At 44.8% G+C, this 9,020-nt stretch overlaps 1 long non-coding RNA gene across 1 annotated transcript in view; it reads left to right on the top strand.

Moving 5' to 3' along the window:
- The first annotated feature begins 2,086 nt into the window (after positions 1–2,086).
- LOC138102743 (uncharacterized) overlaps positions 2,087–9,020 on the top strand; it is a 30,721-nt gene continuing 23,787 nt past the window's right edge. The window contains exon 1 of the long non-coding RNA XR_011147510.1: positions 2,087–2,247. This is a non-coding gene — a long non-coding RNA (uncharacterized lncRNA). The remainder of the gene's footprint in view (positions 2,248–9,020) is intronic.

Genomic DNA, 9,020 nt, shown 5'->3' with positions numbered 1-9,020 from the left:
GGAAAAGACCTTAGTCACCGTCCATTATGACACACAAGAAATCAGCAGAATTTTGCAAAGAGTAAAACAAGACGCAAGCCATAACTGGTGGGACTCACTTTTCGGGTGGTCACCTACTGCAACTGGTATCCTAAATACGTTATGGCACCCCATCATTGTCTTATTAACCTTGGTTAGTACCTGCCTCGCGCTATCACGTTACTTATTTGGAACTATAGAGTACTAAAAAGGTTATCAGTTCTAACTACTTTGTCAAACGCACACGGAAAAACATTAAGAGATGCCTACTAAAAAATTCATCAGGAAAATAATTTAAGTATTAGTAAAAGAATTAACTAACTCTTTAGAAGAGGGGGGACTAAATCAGGGGGATGGAGAGCAGAAGAATTCATTTTTCAGGAACAATGCATCTAGCTTGGTCAGCATACCAGAGCAGGAAGAAAAGATAAGAGACCACTGATAAGACCAGCGAGAGTCTCAGACAGACATCCTGCCTCATCCCAAAACTAGCTCAAACCAGTCCCAAAGCTTAAACCCAGGCCATAGGTATAAAAGAGCATGCGCAAGAAAGAAAGGTGAAAAGTTCAAGATGAGGAAGACTCCCCCGACTTCATCAAAAGACCCTCGGAAGACCCCTACCACAACCACCAAACAACACTGCGCAAGTGCAACGCAGATGTAAATGACTTTTGAGTTCATTATAATACGAAGTGAGGCTGGGCGGGGCTAGGTGATGAATATGTATAAGTTTGTTAGGAAACTTAATGAATATGGAACTTGTAACCCATAAATACCGAGCTGAATGCAGCTGTAGGCACGCATGATTTTGGAGGAGCGATCCCCCGTGCATCCCAGCGCTGGAATAAAGCATACCTACTTTACTACTTATTTAGTAGTGGAGTTCTTTCCGCTTTTCACCACCTGTAACCACAAGCTCGGGATCACCATGGAGAGGATCCATGCAGGGGACCATGTAAGGGTTCAATCTCCAGCAATCCTGGGGCTACAGATGGGGAAGGGACTGTCTTCAAAAAGTAAAGTATGGCTCATGGGGATAAAACGATTACTCAGGACTGAAGCTTGCAGTGATTCCAAATCAAAATCGTGACGTTGTAGGCATAACAGGAGAGGAAAAGGAAAAGGCAGGAAAAGAAAGCTAATGGGGCCGGTGGGGCGACAGGGCTGGCGTTAGCCGAGGCAAGGGAACAGAGTAGTGCCATGCCCAGCTGCCTGTGCACACCACCACAGGTCCCCTGAATGAATCCCCATGGCAGGGACAGACAGACACTTGCCACCAACCGCCTCGCCAGGGGAAGAAACCATCACTACCCTCAGCAGCACACGCAGGCACCTGGCACATCCCACTCCTATCCCATCGAGCCACACATGAGACGCAAAAGAGGGCCCCGACATCTCTGCGTGTACACCTCGGCTATTCCACCCAGCCTCCCTGGATTGCGCCAGGGCGCATGCGTGGAGGTGTCATTATGCCTTATGGCTGAAGCTGCTGCCAGTAGCAGCCTCCTTTTTCCTCCTTCTCCCTGCAAGCTGCTGATCTGCGGATTCAGTTTAACCCCCTCCAGACTAGTACTTGTCTCTCAACACTTTTGTCCGGGTTTGATTATGTTGCCCCTTTCGTCCCGAACACCACCTGACCGCCTGCCTGCTTGCCCTGCAGGGAACCCAGCTGCCTGCCTGCCCCTCCCGGGTCATTGTTACAGTCGGCCGCGTAGGGGGCCGGGCCACAGAGCTCTTTCTGTAAGGCTGAGGAACACAGCTCACTCCTGCGAGGTTAGCAATCTGGTGATCTCTCATGTCACGTGGTGAGCGTCACGCTCCTGCCCTGTGCAGAACAAGTTATCGTTCCTGTGCCTGATGGGGAGAGTACTGGAGATTTGCTTGCTTTATTCCCTGATAGGAGCCTTTCGTCATCTAGTTATCCTCCCTATGTGGGGGTAAACGGGAGGGGCAGGGTTGGCTAATATTGAGCAATCTTGACGCACTACGATTCTGTCTGCGCAGGCAGTTCAGCGGACAGCTTAGTTGGGCCTCTGGCTGCCGGGGTCCTGGTATGACCTCTGTGAGGCGAGATGTGAGTCAAGTGGGCGTTAGTGGGCGGTTGGTCTTTGATGGATGTTTGGCTGCTAATGTGGAGGTGGCGTGGAGCAGCAGATTTATGAGCTTGGAGGAGAGTGAGGCTGAGCAGCTGGAGCAGCAGCGGCGGGTGAGAGCGACTCGAGCATCATGGTGAGAGGGAGGATAGCTCCTATGTGTGGGCCGGTTGGGGGACTCGGGCTGCGCGACTGGGTCTCTGGAGATGTAATCTCTCCACTGGAAGGAGCTGAATGGGTGAGAGGTACTTATGGGTCTCACTCGGCTCTGTGCTTTCGAGCCAGGGGTAGGGGCCCTCTTTGCTCCTCTGCTTTGTGACTTAGGGCTGAGGATGTGACTTATTAGGGATGAGGGGATGTCTGGAGCAGAGAGTAAGCCAAAAAACCCAAAACACCCAACGCCCCCTCTCCCCCAGCAAAAAGTGTTATAGTTGGTCTCCGTTACCAGTACTTGTTGGAGAAATACTGTTCTGGTTTCAACCTCACAACGACTTTATACTGGCATGTTTTTATGTCACAATGGTTATTTTCAAATCTGGTTCTTTTTCAGTCAGAAGTAGTCAAAATTGCTGCATTTTATGGTCTGTATCAGGTTTAAGATGCACTTTTCTAATTAGAAATGTGCATACGTGTATATATGGGTATTCACACCCCATATAGGCAAGAAAGAATAGAGCATGTAATGATTTGAATCAGCTGTTATCTTAAATGTATTTTAAAAGCTTTACCAAATGCTTTGATTTATGAGATATTTAGCTTCAGGTGACTTTTTAAATAGATGTCTTAGCATAGACACAAGCTATTGCACCTGTCAACTTACTGTAAATCAGCTTCTTGTAATACAGATGGAAACAGAGAAGAATGAAGCTTGACTGGTGTAATTTTTACTAATGACATAAGCTGTTTGGATATCTCTAGTTTAAATAGCAGACAGATGAGTATTTTATGAGCTCGCATCCTTTGCTATAAAGATATGCTGAACTCTGTGTTTAGGTCTTAATTAAAACTTGCAACACCAGGATTGGCTGAGTCCACTTTTAATATACTTGCCAAATATGAGATATATGGGGCATCCTAGGACTACATTTGTACTGGTATAAAAAGTCCATTTTATATGTGCCATTAACACATATTTCTGATTCTACTTGCACATCTGTTAGTTCTGTTTGTTTAGGAACCTGCAAAGAAATGTGTAGCTGTTGGGTGGTTTGTGGGCCTTGTTTTGGGGTTTTTTTGTTGTTGTTGTTTTTCCCCTGTAATGCATATATTTTTTTTCCATAGAGGTTAGAATATTGAATCAAAAGATTTTTAAATACTTGTACTGTTTGTAGGATTCCATGGGTGCTATCATCAAGCACTGTACTTGAAACTGGCTTTGGAAGGTTGTGGGCAAATAGCTAGTCCACTCAATGTAGCTCCTTATTTTAAAAAATCTAAGAAACCCCAAAGGCTTTTTTTTGTTGCCTGATGGGCTTGAAAAATCAGAACCTATTTTCCTTACTAACTAGCTGGAAGTATGGACAAATAATCCTTGCATGTGATTCCATGATATAAGGAAAATTAAAAGATTATCTGTGGTGGTCTGCTCTTATGCTGTTTGAAGGCTGCAATCTCCAGCTGCAAATCAAGAGCAGAATGAAATGTTCACCAGTTTCTTTTGCGTTAAAAAGTTTATAAATTAAATTATCAACATAATTTGCTAGCTACACTATTCCAAGTTTTTGCCATTGGGACTCATGTATGTAGTTATTATGCTCACAAATTTAAATTCTACACAAAGATCCTAATACTACCCAAGGCCATGTTTTGACTGTTCAGCAGAGGCATCAAAGACAGTTCGTAAAATCATCAAGGTTAGAAGAGACCTTTAAGACCATCAAGTCCAACCATTAACGCAGCACTACCCCTAAACCACATCACCCCATGCCAGATCCAGGTGCATCTTGAACACATCCAGGGATGGTGACTCCACCATTTCCCTGGGCAACTTGTTCCCATGCCTGACCAGTGAAAATTTTTTTTTCGAATATCTAATCTGACTCTCCCTAGTCTCAGTTTAAGGCCATTTCCTCTTGTTCTCTCACTGCAGGCACAGGAGAAGCCACCAGCCCCCACCTCACTACAACCTCCTTTCAGGTAGTTGTAGAGAGCTATGAGGTCCTCCCTGAGCCTCTTCTAAACAAACCCAGTGTAGCGGTTTGGTCCAAAATACTCATTACTGTTTACCTTCTGTGAGATAAGAATTAGGAGAAATGCAAAGCAGGCACCAAACTTGAAAGAATATAAAGAAGTTTATTAACAGACCTAAAAGAGGGGAAAAAAAATTATACCACACCTTCAGAACTCTCCTCCTCCCCCCACCTTCCTCCCTTCTCCCACTGACAATGTAAAAAGACAACCCTTGAGATGTTCAGTCTGTTTACCACTTCCATAATAACCTTGTTCAGTCCATTTAGAAAGAGAAGTCTCTTCTTGCTCATGCTATGAAAACATTGCCACAACGAGACAGCCACCCACTTCCAAATAACTTTGTTCAGTTCATTTAGGAAGAGGTCTCTCTGCTCACGATGTGAGTCCCTTCCCCTGACTTGCAGGTTTTCCCACAACTGCTTTCGAGGGTCCACTCTTGAAGGGTTTTGGGGTACAATTTTAAGGTTGAGCCGTTCAGAAACAAAAAACAGAGGCCCTTCTCCTTCCCTGGGAGCAAAGGGTCTTCCTCATCTTCATCTTTAGGACTATGTCTGGGAGCACCTCTAGGAACTGAGGTTTCTCCTTTCCCATTTGGAGCAAAAGTCCTCATCACTTCCATCTCTCCCTGTCCAAACTTCTCATGAAATTACAGCTGCGTCAGCATCTGCCTATCTCAGCGCAGGTGCTTTTGCTTACGAGTTGAACACTCCACCCCCCATATCTTCATGAAATTACAACAGGATACTCTGATATATCATAGCTTCACAACAGAATTTCAGCTTTTAAGCATCTCCTCTTTCTCTTCCCTCAGGTTTTCAGCTCTTCACGGCACTAAAAGGGTTAATCTCACCTTGGCCTTGCAGCTTTGCAGCTGGAATGTTGAATGTTGCTTATCGAAGCAGAGAGGGGGAGAGCCAAGCCGCTCCGGCTGCCCACGGCAAAGCAGTGGGGGGGGGGTTCCACAGCTGGAACAGGTCCATCGACTCCAGGATGGCCGTGGCCTGGCCCGGCCTGGCCCGAGCAGGGCCTGGCCTGGCCTGCTGGCCCCCGCACGGGGCCCACAGCCACCTCTCCCACCACCGGAAACGAGAGAGAGAGAGCTGTGGGGGGTTTGTCTATTCTTAAGTGTGTATCACAGAGGCGGTCACAACTTTAAGTGGCTTAAAGAATTGTCCATATTCAAACTGGCCAGCTGATAGGTTCTATCAGGTCCCAGAGGAAGCTGTAAGCACCCCTTAGCAAGGACATCCCTTCCGGGGCTATGCTTGCTAACCTATGACACCCAGCTCCCTCAGCTGCTGTTCCTCATAAGACGTTTTCTAGACCCTTCACGAGCCTTGTTGCCCTTCTCTGGACACATTCCAGCTCCTCAATGTCCTTTATGAAGTGAGGGGCCCAAAACTGAGCACAGTACTCGAGGTGTGGCCTCACCAGTGACGAGTACATGGGGACAATCACTTCCCTCGTCCTGCTGGCTACACTATTCTTGATAGAGGCCAAGATGCCATTGAATTTCTTGGCCACCTGGGCACACGCTGGCTCATAGTGAGCTAGCTGGCAACCAGCACCCCCAAGTCCCTTTCTGCCCAACAGCCCTGAAACCACTTCTCCCCCAGCCTGTAGTGCTGCATGGGTTTGCTGTGACCCAAGTGCAGGACCTGGCACTTAGCCTTATTGAACCTCATGCATTTGTCCTTAGCCCATTGATTAAGTCTGTCCATAGTCTCTGTAGAGCCTTCCTACCCTTGAGCAGATCAACACTCCCACCTAACTTGGTATCATCTGCAAATTTACTGAGGGTGTTCTCAGTTCCCTTGTCCAGATCATCAATAAGGAGATTAAACACATCTGGCCCCAAAACTGGGCCCTGGGGAACACCACTAGCAACTGGATTTAGCTCCATTCACCACAACTCTCTGGGCCTAGCCATCCAGCCAGTTTTTTACCCATCGAAGAGTCCACCCATCTAGGCTGCAAGCAGCCAGGTTTTCTAGGAAGATGCTGTGGGAGATGGTGTCAAACACTTTACTGAAATCTAGATAGACAACATCCACAGCCTTTCCCTCATCTACTAAGCAGGTCATTTTGTTCTAGAGGGTTTACTAGTTTGAAAGCAAACCAGTGGGAGATTCCAAGTCAGAACTTCAATTTAATAGGAAAATTACAATAAAGGCAATAGTACAGAAACACTGGCTTAAACTGACAGAGTCAGAATACAACTTGACACCCTGTCGATCTGTGTGGTGGTAGCAGTCCGATTAAATAGTGGCTACAGTCCTTGTTGGAGTGATGAATGTGGTTCTGTCAAAGCAGTTATCCTGTAGAAAGATCTGGTCCTTCTCCAGTGGTGGTTGTCGAGCTCTTGTCCTCTGGGAATCCAGTGGTAGATCCTGCTTGTGGTGTTCCAAGCCTCCAATTATATCCAGGTAGGAGTATTTGGTTCCTCCCCCTGGGTGGAGCATCTCACAATGGGATGATGTAATTTTATGAGTCATGCAGTGAGACCTTGATGGCCCATTAGCAGAGATAACCACTGGAGGGAGTTATCAGAGCTGAGTTATGGAGAAGATAAAGAACACTGCCCCACCTGTTTTAACAGTTTATGATGATGGTAATAGAATACATACTTTTGGTTACATCTTAAATTATAACCTAAAACAGAAGGATATCTGGTTGGTGACATAGGACCTGCCTTTTGGAAATTCATTTTGGCTTACCTATTCTGTAGGGGGATGTGGGGAGGGGAGGGAGGACGTGAGGGAATTTGCCTGCCACCCCAAGCAGGGACTTGCCTCTATTTCCACCCCCCCCTTCCCCCACCCCACCTGACTCCTAGGACACTCCACTAGGTTCCTCCACTTCCTGAGGTACATTTGCCTCAGGGCAGGTAGAGAATGGCTCTGCCAGTCAATCTCTTCCTCAGTTCTCTCTTTATATTTGGAATTATCTTTGTAATGGCAGAACTTTCTATTTAAAAATCACTCTGGAGAGTAATAGCTTCCATAGTTCTTGCTCATGGTGTTAATTGAGAAAATATGGGTAAACTGGATTTAAAAAAAAATTGTAATAATATAACCTCATCTTATTTTTTTTTACCTTAATTTCACCTTGGGTTTTTTCCCATTGTCATAGATCAAATTCTTTGGACTAGGTCTTTTAATTTAATAATACACTTAGTATATATTAGTGTTCTGCATAATGGACATTATATATTGGTTGCTTCGGTGATAATGATAGTTGTGATTTTAGAAATACCTTTATTCTGGTTGTGAGTTTTCTACATCAATAACTTGATTTGTTTAGTAGTCATTAGCAGAGAGTTCTATAGTCTTCATGTGTAGAAAACCTCAGTGAAAAAAAGAAACAGGACTGTTAAAATGCAGTTGATTGGCTGTAAAGTAATTTTCTTTTTAAACAAAACACCTTATCTCAAAGGGAGTTGTGCTGTTGTTGACTACTTCAGTCTAGCAGTTTATGACCCAATGTCTTGGGGTGACCTTATGATGTGTATCCCATATCACTGTCTATGCCCAGAAATTAATTTCTGTGTCTTTCTATGCCTCTAAACTGAGCCTGAGAGGGGGAAGGAAAAAACTGCCCAAAACTTTTTCAAAGCAGTTTGCAGCTTGTTCAAGGTCACACAGAGATAGCAGGGGTTTTTTTCCCAGCTGTGGCAGGGGAGTGAGGAAGCACCCGGCTTGCTGCTTTCCAGTCAGCTTTTGGCCAGTTGTTTCAGTTTCTTGTTCTCCGGAGAGAGAGAGACTGAGAGTTGGACTTTGCTTTTCCTTCTCTAGAATTCCAGATTTTCTCCCTTTGCTACTGGACTGTTTTCAACCTCAGAGCACATCGGGAGGACTTTCCATCGGGCACAGAGGGCCTGGCCCCGGGCCAAGCCCCAGCTCCAAGGAGACCAAAGGGAGGACTCTAACACTTTCCCAGGTTTTTCCTCCACAGCGAAACATTTTATTATTTAGCCTTATTATCCTTTTCCCGTGTGTTTGTTAAATAAATAGTTTTATCTCCTTCACTTTCCTTCGAGGAAAATTTATTTTTTTCCTGAACCTGGGGGGGAGGGGTGGTTGTGCCTTCTCTCAGAGGATATATTTCTAAATTTGGCCAAACTGGAACACCCTCCTTTGAACGTGTGGAAAGATACTGGTCAAGAAAAGTGATCTTCAGGTGGGAAAGGCCCATGAAGGTGAACAGTTCGATGGTAGTCCTGACTTCCTTGTGTGTTCTTGATGCCACTCTATGAATCTTTTTTCTTCTCTGCTGTGCTTTAAACAGTGGTAGGAAGCAAGAAACAAATTTAAGAAAACTTAGTTATGAAAACAAAACACCTCTAAACTTTGAAGAGACCTTCTGATGTAACGTCTTTCCTAAAGCTAGCTTTGTAGATACTTTATGCTTACAAACGATAAGATTTGTACGTGCCTTAGAGCCTTTAAATATCAGATTATCAACCATATCAGCTATCATTCTGACTGTTTTGTAAAAGTAGTCTTCACAGAAAGCATTCATTTAAAGACTTGATAGAGTGAGCTGTCTTTTCTTTGGCAATCTTATAAAATATTTATATGATGTAGTAGCCAATTTTAAATTACATTTGCATTTCAGCTGAGTACTTTCTTGTTTTTACTAGTGCAGCTTGAGCATGCACATATGGATGAAAGATTTTGCATGTAGAAAAGCCCAGTCTAATAGAGCAATAATCTGTTA

The sequence above is a fragment of the Aphelocoma coerulescens genome, assembly GCF_041296385.1.
Source record: "Aphelocoma coerulescens isolate FSJ_1873_10779 chromosome W unlocalized genomic scaffold, UR_Acoe_1.0 ChrW_unloc_scaf_1, whole genome shotgun sequence".
NCBI lineage: Eukaryota > Metazoa > Chordata > Aves > Passeriformes > Corvidae > Aphelocoma > Aphelocoma coerulescens.
This window is presented reverse-complemented; position numbering and strand designations above follow the sequence as displayed.